The 13,696-nt window shown below is 43.6% G+C and overlaps 1 protein-coding gene across 1 annotated transcript in view; it reads right to left on the bottom strand.

The window, feature by feature from the left end:
• Positions 1 to 13,191, bottom strand: part of NCALD (neurocalcin delta) — a 147,667-nt gene extending 134,476 nt beyond the window's left edge. The window contains exon 1 of the mRNA XM_077493124.1: positions 13,032 to 13,191. The gene's annotated coding sequence lies outside the window, so the exon portion shown is untranslated. The remainder of the gene's footprint in view (positions 1 to 13,031) is intronic.
• Positions 13,192 to 13,696: the final 505 nt, after the last annotated feature.

Consider the following 13,696-nt stretch of genomic DNA (forward strand, 5'->3'; position numbering starts at 1 on the left):
TTCCATGGGACCTCATCAGAAGAAGTGTGAATAAAATGGAATTGTTATATTAATCCAGCTTGGCACAATGATATTATGCATATCTCATACCTGAGGGGCCACTAGGGAAACTGACAATCACATAATAGTCACCACTACTGCAGTGATTGGTGCCATCTTCCAGGTCCTGCTCAGGTTTAGTGTGAGCTTTCCCCCTGCACATTTGCCCCAGGGGGGCTTAGGGGGGTTAAGGGTTGCTTGCTTAGCACTTCTGCCATTCAAAGAACTCCTTTTATTTATTTATTTGTGAATACAAGGCCTTCCCTGATTGGAGAAGGTGAATTGTGAATCTGATAAGTAGAGTGCACAGTGAACATCTGCAGCACCCAGTGGCCAACAAGGAGGGGCATGGATGTCTAAAGGGATGCTGGGATGTGTTTTTTCCATGCAACATAGGAACTCTCCAAAGAAGAACTGGGGCAGGGTGCTGTGACCTTTAGGCTTCATGCACACTGGAGCTCATAAATGGCCGATTTTTGGAGTTTGGGCGTTTTGAGCCCATAAACTCCCCTCTATGTTATCGTATGTGTCCATGCACACATGGACGTTTTTGAACTTTTATCAGCAGTGGAGTTTATGGGCTGTTTTCTGAACACCACAAAAAACGGCAAACACTGATAAACGCTCGAAAACGTGGCTCACCAGCGTTTAAAGCGGAGGTCCACCCTAAAGTGGACCTTCCGCTCATCGGAACCCTCCCCCCCTCCGGCGCCACAATTGGCACCTTTCAGGGGGGAGGGGGGTGCAGATACCTGTACAGTACAGGTATCTGCACCCACTTCCGGGATAGCTCTCTGCGGAAAGGGGCGTAGATTACGCCCCTTTCCGCAAGTGCCCCGCTGCCTGCTGGGAAACACACAGATCCCAGAGGCAGCGGGGACCGTCCTTATTGCGCAGCGCGACTCGCGCATGCGCAGTATGGAACCGGGAAATGAAGCCGAAAGGCTCCATTTCCTGATTCCCATACCCAAGATGGCGGCGGCAGCACCCGAGAGACGATCTAGAGTCACTATTTTAAAAGTCAGCAGCTGCAGTATTTGTAGCTGCTGGCTTTTAAAAAAAAAAAAAACGCGGAGTCCCGGCGGACTCCCGCTTTAAGGTTTTGGATCTATTGAAAAAAAAACACCCACTAAAACACTAACGTGGAAAAATGCAAAAAAATAAAAATAAATAAGCTAATAAACACTATTGCAAAAACGTTAAAAAAAATTGAAAGACTCACTGCAAAGCTACTGGCGTTTTTATAACGTTATTTTAATGCCCAGTGTGCATGGAGCCTTACAGAAGCCTGACTAGAGTATGCTGTACAGTACTGGGCACCAGTCCTCAGGAAGGATGTACTGGAAATGGAGTGAGTACAAAGAAGGGCAACAAAGCTAATAAAGAGTCTGGAGGATATTAGTTATGAGGAAAGGTTGAGAGCACTGAACTTATTCTCTCTGGAGAGGAGACGCTTGAGAGGGGATATGATTTCAATATACAAATACCGTACTGGTGACCCCACAATAGGGATAAAACTTTTTCATGGAAGGAAATTTAACAAGACATGCGGCCACTCATTAAAATTAGAAGAAAAGAGGTTTAACCTTCAACTACATAGAGGGTTCTTTACTGTAAGAGCGGCAAGCATGTGGAATTCCCTTCCACAGGTGGTGGTCTCAGCAGGGAGTATCGATAGTTTCAAGAAACTATTAGATAAGCACCTTAATGACCGCAACATACAGGGATATACAATGTAATACTGACATATAATCACTCACATGGGTTGGACTTGGTGGACTTGTGTCTTTTTTCAACCTCACCTACTATGTATGTAGCTATGGATTAACAGTCTACTAAATTTCATGAGAAAAATAATAAAAGGGTCAAAATACCCAAAAATGTATATTTCATTTTTTTGTAGCTGTAAAGATCTAAACCACCTGCCAGTTTCTTCCATCTCTTGGTGGGATCTCAGTTAGCGAGTTTCTGGGTCTGCACACCTTCTGTGACCACAATGAGGGGTTCCCATTCTTTCACTTGGATTTCTTGTTTCCAGGCAGAAAAAGAAATTGGAGGCGCTCCATCTACAATATATTGTTGAGGCACATCTCGGACCTGAGTTCCCTTATGAGTCCTCCAGGAAGAAGAAGATCCAGAAGCAGGTTGATGACAGGTTCTGGTGTCACCCAGACTTCAAAGAAGATTTACACCCAACAGGATCAATGCAAATAAAAAAAAAAAGAAGGATCTCCAGATGGATGGGGAAGGGTGAAGGTTAAAGCCCAAAGATGGGCATTAACTCATTGGATTGCATTTCTTTTAATTATAGGGCTCAGAATCACATGTTGGCATCACCTGGATTTCTCTGTATACAACCTGCCCACTCCTCCTGAATTGCTCCCCGCCACAAGGTGTTTTGTGGAGGGGAACATCCTAAAGCCAACCCACTGCTTCTATCGGGGCTGAGGGTTCTTAAGAGGATTACTGAGACAAGGTGCTATGAGGTTTTCAGGAAGCCATGTACAGCACCCAGCTGGTCCCTTCCACCAACCATGATTTGCCAGCATTGCATAGAGAAGCACTGAGGCCCAGTAATGACATTACAGAGTCTAAAATAAGGGAAGTATATAACCAGATTAAACTTCAGCTTTAAGGCTGGATTAACACTGTTCATGTGCATTGCAGCATGAGTGGTAATACACGTAGGTGTGACTGAGCCCATATAGCAGCGGTCTTCAAACTGCAGCCCTTTGCTTGCCTTTATCCAGCCTTTGGAACATAATTCCTCCCACTGACATTAAAGCGGAGTTCTGCTTAAAAAAAAAATTCAGCAGCTACAAATAGCTGACTTTTAATAATTGGACGCTTACCTGTCCCAGGGTCCAGCGATGCGGGGGAAAGAAGCCCCGCTCGTCTCCCCCTCCTCTCTGCAGCGGCGGCATTGTCTCTGTGCGCGAGCCGCGCAGCGCACTGTGACTGCCCGGACAATCATCTGGGACCTCTGACGTGTTCCAGATGATTGCCGAGAGGGAGGGGAGAGGTGAACTGACTTCCGGCAGGAAGTGGGAGCTGGAACCCTCTTTTTAGAGTTTCCACTCCCCCCATGTGGTCACCTTCCCTTAAAGCGAAAGTTCCATTTTTAGGTGGAACTCCACTTTAACAATGGGGCACTATTCCTTCCAATGACACCAATGATGGGGCACAATTTTTCCCACTGACACCAATGATGGGGCACAATTTTTCCCACTGACACCAACAATGGGACACTATTCCTCCCACTGACACCAACGATGGGACACTATTCCTCCCACTGACACCAACGATGGGACACTATTCCTCCCACTGACACCAACGATGGGACACTATTCCTCCCACTGACACCAACGATGGGACACTATTCCTCCCACTGACACCAACGATGGGACACTATTCCTCCCACTGACACCAACGATGGGGCACTATTCCTCCCACTGACACCAATGATGGGGCACTATTCCTCCCACTGACACCAATGATGGGGCACTATTCCTCCCACTGACACCAACGATGGGGTACTATTCCTCCCACTGACACCAACGATGGGGCACTATTCCTCCCACTGACACCAATGATGGGGCACTATTCCTCCTACTGATGGGGCACTATTCCTCCCACTGACACCAATGATGGGACACTATTCCTCCCACTGACACCAATGATGGGACACTATTTCTACCACTGACACCAATGATGGGACACTATTACCCCCACTGACACCAATGATGGGGCACCATTAACCACTCCGACACCAATAATGGGGCACTATTCCTTCCACCAATGATGGGGCACTATTACCCCCTCTGACACCAATAATGGGGCACGATTACCAATGCCAGGACATTTCTACTCCCACTGGCCACAGTCCAGCCCCTCTAAAGTCTGAAGTCTGAAATAATAAACGTACCCTTTCTTTAGAAAGTTTGGAGACTGCTGCCTTATATCTCCTTTTCCCACTAAACTATAGCTCATGCATGTGAACCATCCACATAGGAAAGAATGGGATTTGTATTCGTAATGCATTTCCATGGAGCACGCTGCATGAAAAGTGCGACTAGTCCCAGAGGACTCCACAGGCTGGTTAAGCTCATCAGATTCCTCCAATCATTAAAAAAATATCACTATAGGGCAGACTGACCTTTTCATCAGCGACAAAAAAAAAAAAAAAGTATTAAAATGTGCAATTAGTCAGAATTAATGATCATATAAACAAAATAGATCAACGATGGAAGACAAGCGGGTAAAACTTTCACAGCAGCACTGATAGAGGGTGGGTGGAAAAGACGCGATGACAATTAGTCACGTGTCACCACAATAAGACAGACGTTACTTTAACAGGAAACTGCAAGATCACCTAGAGGAACAATGTTACAGGCTACGTGCAAGGTGCAACACGCCGGGGATTAAAGAGTTTCCCCGCAACATATTTCCAGCTGTGGCCGTAGAAGTTTCTAAATTGCGCAGATACATTTTTTTAAATATTTTACTGATTTCTCAGACCCAAGACAGAAATAATATGTGGAGAAATGTATGCAATTAACACAAGTAAGAGTTCTAAGAACAGATTACATATATCCCTTATGAGGGATATGTTACCCCAGCAGGCGCATGCAATGGTGTGTAACACGCACTGGCGTGCGGTATGGTTGCATGCTAGAATTGTAGTGTTTCTTTTTTAAATTTAGTGCCTCCAACACATGGGTGTGCTACAGCGTACCACTGTGTGAGGGCCCCATAGATGTCTACGGAATACCCGTGTATCCCTGTGAGGGCAAACAAGGCAATCACAAGGATGTACACTAATGCCCCCTACACCCGGTCGGATTTTCCAACGGAAAATGTTTGATGGGAGCTTGTTGTCGGAAACTGCGACTGTGTGTAGGCTCCATCTGACATTTTCCATCGGAATTTCCGTCACACAAAATTTGAGATCTGGATCTCAAATTTTCCATTAACAAAATCCGTTGTCGTAAATTCCGAGCGTGTGTACACATTTCCGACGCACAAAGTTCCACGCACGTTCGGAATCAAGCAAGAGAGCCGCACTGGCTATTGAACTTCAGTTTTCTTGGCTCGTCGTACGAGTTGTACGTCACCGCGTTCTCGACGTTCGGAATTTCCGACAAGATTTGTGTGACCGTGTGTATGCAAGACAAGTTTGAGCCAACATCCGTTGGAAACAATCCATGGATTTTGTTGTCGGAATCTTCGATCGTGTGTGCAGGGCATTAAAGTGGTTGTAAACCGCAGGCATGAAATATGAACAAAGCATATCCCTCTATAGTGTGTATTTGTCTCTGCTAAGAGCACTAATGCCGCATACTCGTGACCAGACTTTCCGGCAGAAAAGGTCAGACGGAATCATTTCATCGGATATTCCGCTTGTGTGTGGGCTTCATCTGACTTTTTTTTTTTTTTTTATTCTGACGGACCTAGAAATAGAACAGGTTTTAAATCCTTCAGACGGAATCAATTCCTATCTGGAAAACCGTTCGTCTGTATCTTATTCAGACCAAATACGACGCAAGGACAGCTATTGACTACTGGCTATTGAACTTCCATTTCTAGTCCCGTCTTACGTCATCACATTCTAAGCGAATGGACTTTGGTGTGATCGTGTGTAGGCAAATCCGTTTCAGCGGAACTCCGTTGGAAAGACCGTCAGAGTTTATTCTGGCAGAAAGTCCGGTCGTGTGTACGCGTCACAAGTGTCATTTCTGTCTGCTGCTTCGTTCCTCTGCTATCAGCATGAGTCACTTCTTATGAGTTTTCCTGACACCAAGATAGTGACAGGGGAGGGAGCTCCAGCAGACTGACAGGCTCAGCTCTGCTCCTGTGTGAAGGGGGTGTATTTCTTTCCTCCAATCAGCTCTCAGAGCTCTCCTCTGCTGAGTGTAGCTTCAGATCTCCACACACTTTTTTCTTGACTACTCAGAGAAGCTTTATAAATTCTGAACTTTGAACAGATGTAATGCAGAGACGAATGCAGATAAACAGGTACAACTTACATCTGTTTTACATCTGTGAATCACCTGAGGATAGTCACTTCACTAAGTATATGTAAGGGTTTATAACCACGTGTGTGTGTGTGTGTGTGTGTGGCATGGGCAGGCATATTGATGTACAAATACATCTAATCTTTAATGCCGCTCTGTCATCACGAGCGCAAAAAAGTAAAAGTAAAAAATAATGCGTTTTTTTTTCAAAATTGTCGCTCTATTTTTGTTAAAAACCGCAGGGGTGATCAAATACCACCAAAAGAAAGCTCTATTTGTGGGGAAAAAAAGGACGTCAATTTTGTTTGGGAGCCACGTCGCACGACTGCGCAATTGTCAGTTAAAGCGACGCAGTGCTGAATCACAAAAAGTGGTCTGGTCTTTGGCCAGCAAAATGGTCCGGGGCTGAAGTGGTTAAAGTACACCGATGTGAAGGAGGCTTTACGTTCAACTCACAAGTGTATGTCGCTCTACAAATGCATTGTAAGGCTTATTTTGTGCGTTCCAGCGTGCCTACATTTTCCCTCAACGCACTCCTGTGATGTGAACAAGGCACACAGACAGCTCTTTGCATTGATAAACTCAGATCACCCTGGTGTGAATGAACCCGAAGGGAACTCTCCTTGGCTGAATCATACAATAGCTATGCTCCATCTAAAGACCAGCGTATTGGGGGTTATTTACTAAAGGAAAATCCACTTTGCACTGAAAATGCACTTAGAAGTAAAGTCGCTGTAAATCCGAGGAGGATATGCAAGGAAGATAAAAAACAGCATTTTAGCTTGCACATGATTGGATGATAAAATCAGCAGAGCTTCCCCTCATTTTAGATCTACCCCTTAGATTTAGAGCAACTGCACTTCCAAGTACACTTGCAGTGCAAAGAGGAGTTTCCTTTTGTAAATAACCCCCATTGTCTGTAATAAGGAAAAAAAAAAATTTAAATCCCTGAAGCTTTCTCTAAGGCTTACTGTACACGGGACGTTTTTACAACCTCTCCTGAACGATTTAACTTGACAGATAACCCACATTTAAAAGTTCAGTTTTGGTGCGTTTACATGCCGCATTTTGCACGTTTGCGTTTAGAAGCATTTGAAAAAAAAAAAACATGATTTTATTTTATTCAAAATAGCCAAAAATGAAAAATGCCTGTTAACGAAACACGGCTAAACGTGCGTTACCGCGTTTCGCGTCTGAAACTTCAGTGTCTGAACTCATTTTTTTTCCTTCAAAGAAAAGCCTCTAAACTCAACTGCATAAAAAGGACATTAAACATGTACACATAAGATAACATTGGATGAGTTCAGGGGCAGCTGAAATAAGAATCCAAAAACCTCTGAACGTCCGTTTACCAGCAGCCGTGTACATGAGGCCTAACGGAAGCTGTAAAAGGAGACCCTTGGCAGGTAGATTTACCAATTCCAAGTAGCTCCTCAATGGCAAGGTAGATGGAGGGTAGGTAAGTGGTGGTGGGGGGGGGGGGGGGGGGGGTGACATGGCACAGCTGCCCCAATTATATCTGCAGCATTTGAACCATGCATGGCTGTCCACTCAATATAGGAGAACAATATAGGGGAATGCCTGACATTTGACCCATGTGTAGTAGGTATAAGTCTAGGTTCACACATCTGTTTTCTGCGGCTGTGTAAACAGAAAGTTGCTCCATGTCACCACATTCAATGGAAGCCGAGGTCTTGCTCTGAAATCTACTTTGAGTCGAGTAGGTTTCTCAATATAAACTCCTTAAAGTGGTTGTAAACCCTTACAAACCACTTTGACCTACAGGTAAGCCTAGATTAAGGCTTACTTGTAGGTCCAAGAAATATCTCCTAAACCGTGTGCCAAAAGACAGGCACTGCTGTCTACGGCGCATGCGCCGTAGACAGCAGTGCGCAGGCGCACTGAGTGCGCCGCTGTTAACAGCGATATGCCGTGAGTGGCAGCTCCCATGCACATGCGCGGGAGTGACGTCATCGTGGCTCCATCGAATGACAGCGCCGGAGCAGCAATACCCACCAAGAAGATGGAGGCTCCGTACACAAGGAGACATCAGTGACTTCGCTGGCTCCTGTGTTAGGTAAGTGACACATAATGCACTACTATGCGATGTATAGTAGTCCATTATGCTTTACCTTTGCAGGGAATCAAAGAGGAAGTAAACCCATTAGGGTTTACTTCCTCTTTAACTGCCTCTCAAAATAACAAAGCCACATCCAATGCTCTCCGTTTAAAAACATTTTATTAAAAATAGTCAAGCCACCAAATCTACTCACCTAGATAGAAAAACCCCCATCAGTATGGAACATCAGATGGAAATATTTCCCTAGAGATCTGGAATAGCTTCTAGCCACGACTAGTAAAAGAACCTCTGCTAGCTCGTCACAGTCAAGCCGATGGATGTGACGATGTCTCTTCCTTAAAACCCCGCCCTTACGTGTTGCGTCCCTGGGTGGGGACTTCACCATTTGAATGGGCTGCTGTACCTGCAGGAAACACGGGGAAAAAAACCCTGACGCCTTTTCCAAAATGCACCTGCAGGGTGGCTGCACAGAACAACATGGTACTGCATTACCATGCGGTTTCCTGCACCCAAAAATGTGCTGCGATTGTGATGCGTGGGCTTGTCATTAAGGATTAATAACACCCCCGTGCGTCTACTAACAGGAAGTGGTCTAGCCTAAAGGCAGATTCTAAATAAATAAGCTGAAACTCAAAAAGAGAGGAAGAGGAAAGAAGAGGGAGAGTGCAGAGAGCATCATTTATCAGGGAAGAAAAACGAAATAAAAACTTACTGCTACCCTGAACCGTAACCAACTAGAAGACAAGATGGTTATCACCCAATCCCAACCAATCACAGATCAGCTCCACTGATGTATAGTCAATATTCCCTGCAGACACATAGTAGATACAAATCTGACATGTCATGCACAGGGTTCTCAATGGACAATCTAGCTGGAGGCATACAAGAATTGTAACTTCATTATTAAGATCAATTGTGTTTACATGACCTGCGGAAAATGGATGAGCTTGCTGATAGCTAAACAGACTCCCAGGTGAAAGGTCCCTTAAAAAGCAGAAGTCCCTGACAGTAGTAGTAAGCAATCTAAACTCCGCAGAATGAACGAGCACAAGGAACGTTTAACGTTTTCCCCCAGATTCCTTTCCTACGGATGTATTCTAATTTTACATTTCCTATGTCCAAGATCTGCCTGCTTCCATCATGTCGCTGCAATGCAAAGATAAACATTCTGATTGTTTACTTACATGTACTATGCGGGTGTTTTATGGAAACGCAGGTCATTGATCTTCAGGAGTGGCGCTATTCATCCGCTGCTCTGGGGGTCTGTGGAAGCCTCTGATTTCTGGGGATACTTGGAGATTTCTAGCCCTGGAACTATCTCTGGTTATCAGTACAACTCTATTGTTTATTATACTAAAATATAGTACGTTCACACCGGTGTAACTATATGTGCAACAACGCATGACAAGTGGATCGTCATGATTCTCAATGTGACCCGATCACACCTGTGGGTTTCCCTTTCGTGCCCCTTGTAAGAAAATAAAATTAAAAAAAAAGGAAAAAATAAAAAAAGCAATTGTTTTCTGTGCCCTTTTAGTTAGCCTGCATTTCCCTATGTAGATCAATGCAGCTTAACAAACGGTGTGAATCAGAAGCTAAAGTCAATCCAATTCTAAATTGGCACATGTAATGATCGGATGTGTGTGGAGTCACATAAGGGACAATGAAATCCTAAAAAATTATGGAGGCTATATATATATATATATATATATATATATATATATATATATATAGGGTTGGATTATTATTTCATGACAGGTAACAATATTGTAGCATGTGTTTTATTGGTTTACAATTCACCATAATGTTTCCTCTAATGGTGGCCATACACGTTCTGATAAAGGATTGATTGATTTTCCAATCTGATTGGAATAATTGATCTATAGTGGACAACCCATTTGATCGATATGTCACATACAAGGAAGTGGATGTCGAACGATAGTTAAGATTTGATAGAATCTGATCGAAATTGAGTCTAAAATCAATTGGAAGGGAAGTTATTGATTTTTGCAGATTGATTGGATAAAATAAAAAATTAAATGTGTATGTAGCAGTACAATTAGATTTTTACAATCTTATATGAAAAAAAAAAAAAAGAAAGAAATAATAGGAATATATATATATATAGATAGATAGATAGATAGATAGAGAGAGAGAGAGAGAGAGAGAGAGAGAGAGAGAGATATACATTCATACACACTATGATTCTGTACTTGCTAAATATGCTGCAGAATTCTCTCTCCACTGAGTATATATATATATATATATATATATATATGTCCCTATATATCATTATTCCTACATTTCAGCATTTCCTATAGTCAGTAGGGGACTGCAGAAAAAGTCATTGGATTTTAAGTATCTTGTACTACACATAGCCTGGCAGACGGATGCATTATATGCCCACTGCCGCTATCTTATATTACATAACAGGGTGATCCCTGGACACATACAGCATATTATATAACAAAGAGATCCCTGAACACTCATCTCTTCAGGAAAGCCTTTCCCTGCTCCACCTAAATAATAAACTTTTACTGTCTCCATCCCCTCCCCCCCCCCCCCCCCACAGCTATTACCTTTTGTATCACTTGCCCCTCCCTTTCAGATTGCGAGCTCTTAGGAACAGAGCCCTCCTAATCCTCTTGTATTGAATTTAATTGGTTGAAATGATTGGACTTGTAACTTCTTTCAACCTATGTAACTACAGTGCGTGTTGTATCAGCACTGTCTCCCTTTACTTTGCAAAGCATTGTGCCTCTATTTAAATCCTTTACTGTAACAATACAAATCATAATAGTAATAACAACATTGATAATGATAATAATAATAATAATAATAATAATAAAGCACCTGTATCACTTGCCCCTTCCTTTTAGATTGTAGGCTCATATGAACGAGACCCTCCAAGCCCTCTTACATTGAATTTATCAGGTTGAACTAGATTGACTTGTATCTTTTCTTCAACCTAACTATGTAGCTATGAATTGTATCTGTACGGTCTCCCATTACTAAGCACTGTGCAAACTGCTGGCTCTATTTAATAATAATAATAATAATAATATAATAATAATAATAATAATAATAAAGCACCTGTATCAATTGACCCTCTGTTTTAGATTGGAAGCTCACACGAGTAAGACCCTCCAAACCCTCTTGTAGTGAATTGAATTGGTTGCGCTAGATGGATTTGTATCTTTTTCCAACCTATGAAACTATGTATTGTAATTGTGTGGTCTCCCTTTAGTTTGTAAAGCACTATGCAAACTGTTGACTCTATACACATCTCCTATAATATTTATAATAACAATGATATTAAGAATAATAGCTCATATGAGCGAGACCCCCCTCTCGTATTGAGTGTTATCGGTTGAACTAGATGAACTTGTATATTTTTTTGTATATATTTTTTTCAACCTATGTAACTATGTATTGTATCTGTACTGTCTCCCTTTACCTTGTGAAGCACTGTGCAAACTGTTGGCTCTACACAAATCCTCTATAATAAATATAATAAGAATGATAATAATAATAATGATTATAATAATGATAATAATAACAAAACGCCTGTATCACTTGCCCATCCCTTTTCGATTGTAAGCTCATATGAGCAAGACCCTCCAAACCCTCTTGTATTTATTGAATTGAATTGGTTAGGCTAGATGGACTTGTATCTTCTTGCAACCTATGTATTGTAACTGTACGGTCTTCCTTTACTTTGTAAAGCACTGAGCAAACTGTTTGCTCTATACACATCTCCTATTATAATAATTCCTAAGCACATCACCTCCCCCTCTCGTTTAGATTGTAAGCTCATTCAACCAAAAACTCTTGCACTGAATTTAATTGGTTGCGCTAGATGGACTTGTATCTTTTTACAACCTATGTAACTAATTATGACATATTTTTGGTCTCTCTGTACTTTGTAAAGAACTGTTGGCTCAATTTAAATAGCGTATTATTATTATAATAATAATAATATTAATAAAGCGCCAAAGTCTCCCTTTACCTCTATCTGGCACTCTATACGTCAGGCTATTTATTAGCAGCTTCATCAATACAAGCCGTGCCATTGCCTTCCCATGCACAGAGCCCTGATGTCTCCACCATACCCAGTAGGACATTTTTTCCTCTCCATGGGGAAAAGAAAGACGTGCGGAATGCTGTGCAATCATTCCATAGACAATGGAGGGCTAGTGGCGGACACTCCCCCGGTGTCAACCAAAATGTGAGCATTCCTCCCTGGGCACACAGAGGATCCTACATAGAGGACACTATCCACAAACACAGAATAAGGTTTATAAACAGAGGACATTATCTACAAACTTTATCCCTTCACTGCCCTACAATAAGCAAACAGTGGACATGCACTTTAAGTGCTACGCTTGGTGCGCAACAGCTGATGTGCAGCGGATGAGGCGCGCAGCTCAGAGGATGAGGGCGACCAGCAGATTGCATCATAGATCTCTCACATTCCACCCACATCTACACTCCAAATACTTTCACTTTACTTCTCTCTCTTTTTTTTTTTTTTTTCTTCACTTGAAATCTGCATCTGAAGACATCCCCCGCTGCTCTCCATTTATCGCTCTTCTCTGCATCTTATGGATCTCCAGGCTGGAATCCATTACATAGAACTGTCAGCCATGCATGCCGGAGAAGTGGTGCAGTACAAAGTGCAGCAACCAATCAGATTGCAGCTTCCATCTGCTTAGAGATGCAGGAGCACTGGGAGCTGTCTTTTGATTGGTTGCTGGCCTTATTTTCTTCTTGAAGCAATGAATAGAGGAGGGAGAGTGTTGCAGAGCGGTCCGGTGTGTGCACAGTATACCGGCCGGGTGTATATAGAGCACACCGGGCTCTGTGCTGGGGAAGGAGGGGGAGGGGGGGGCGCTTACCTGCTCGGACGGGTGTTCGGTGGAGATTAGTAGTCCATGTTCCGGAGGACGGAGAGGAGAAGGCAGACCGATCCCGCTCCAGCATGCAGCACTCTGCTCGGGGCTGACTTCATCCACTGGCTCTGCCTCTGCTTGACGTCAACTCCGCTGTCACATGGCCACATGAAAGCCGGGAGAGCCCTGGTTGTCCTGGCAACCCCGGGCTGCTGGGAGCTGCTGATTTCTATGGGGTCATCCGTCACACACCCCGATACTCTGATACTGGGGGGCTCTTCTCCACTAGAGAGGGGCTCCTATACCAGGGGGGCTCTTCTAATAGGGAGGGTTTCTCTACTACGGGACTCTTCTACCGGGTGCTCCTTTTTTAGGGGGTTCTTCTACTAGGAAGACTCCTTTACCAGGGGAGGGGAGCTCTTCTATTAGAAAGGCTCCTCTACCAGGGGGACTCTTCTACCAGGGGCTTCTCAACTAGGGGATCCTCTACTGGGTGGGCTCTTCTACCAGGGGCGCCTCTTTAAGGCAGGGCTTTTCTACTAGTAAGGCTCCTCTTTTAGGGGGGCTATTCTACTAGGAAGGCTCCTCTACCAAGGGGACTATTTCCCGGGGACTACTGGGGGGCTATTCCTCCAGGGTCTCCTCTACTAGGGGAGCCTCTAAGGGGGGGG

The sequence above is a fragment of the Lithobates pipiens genome, unplaced genomic scaffold, assembly GCF_037356315.1.
Source record: "Lithobates pipiens isolate NorthernLeopardFrog02 unplaced genomic scaffold, aLitPip1_a1.2 Scaffold_19, whole genome shotgun sequence".
NCBI lineage: Eukaryota > Metazoa > Chordata > Amphibia > Anura > Ranidae > Lithobates > Lithobates pipiens.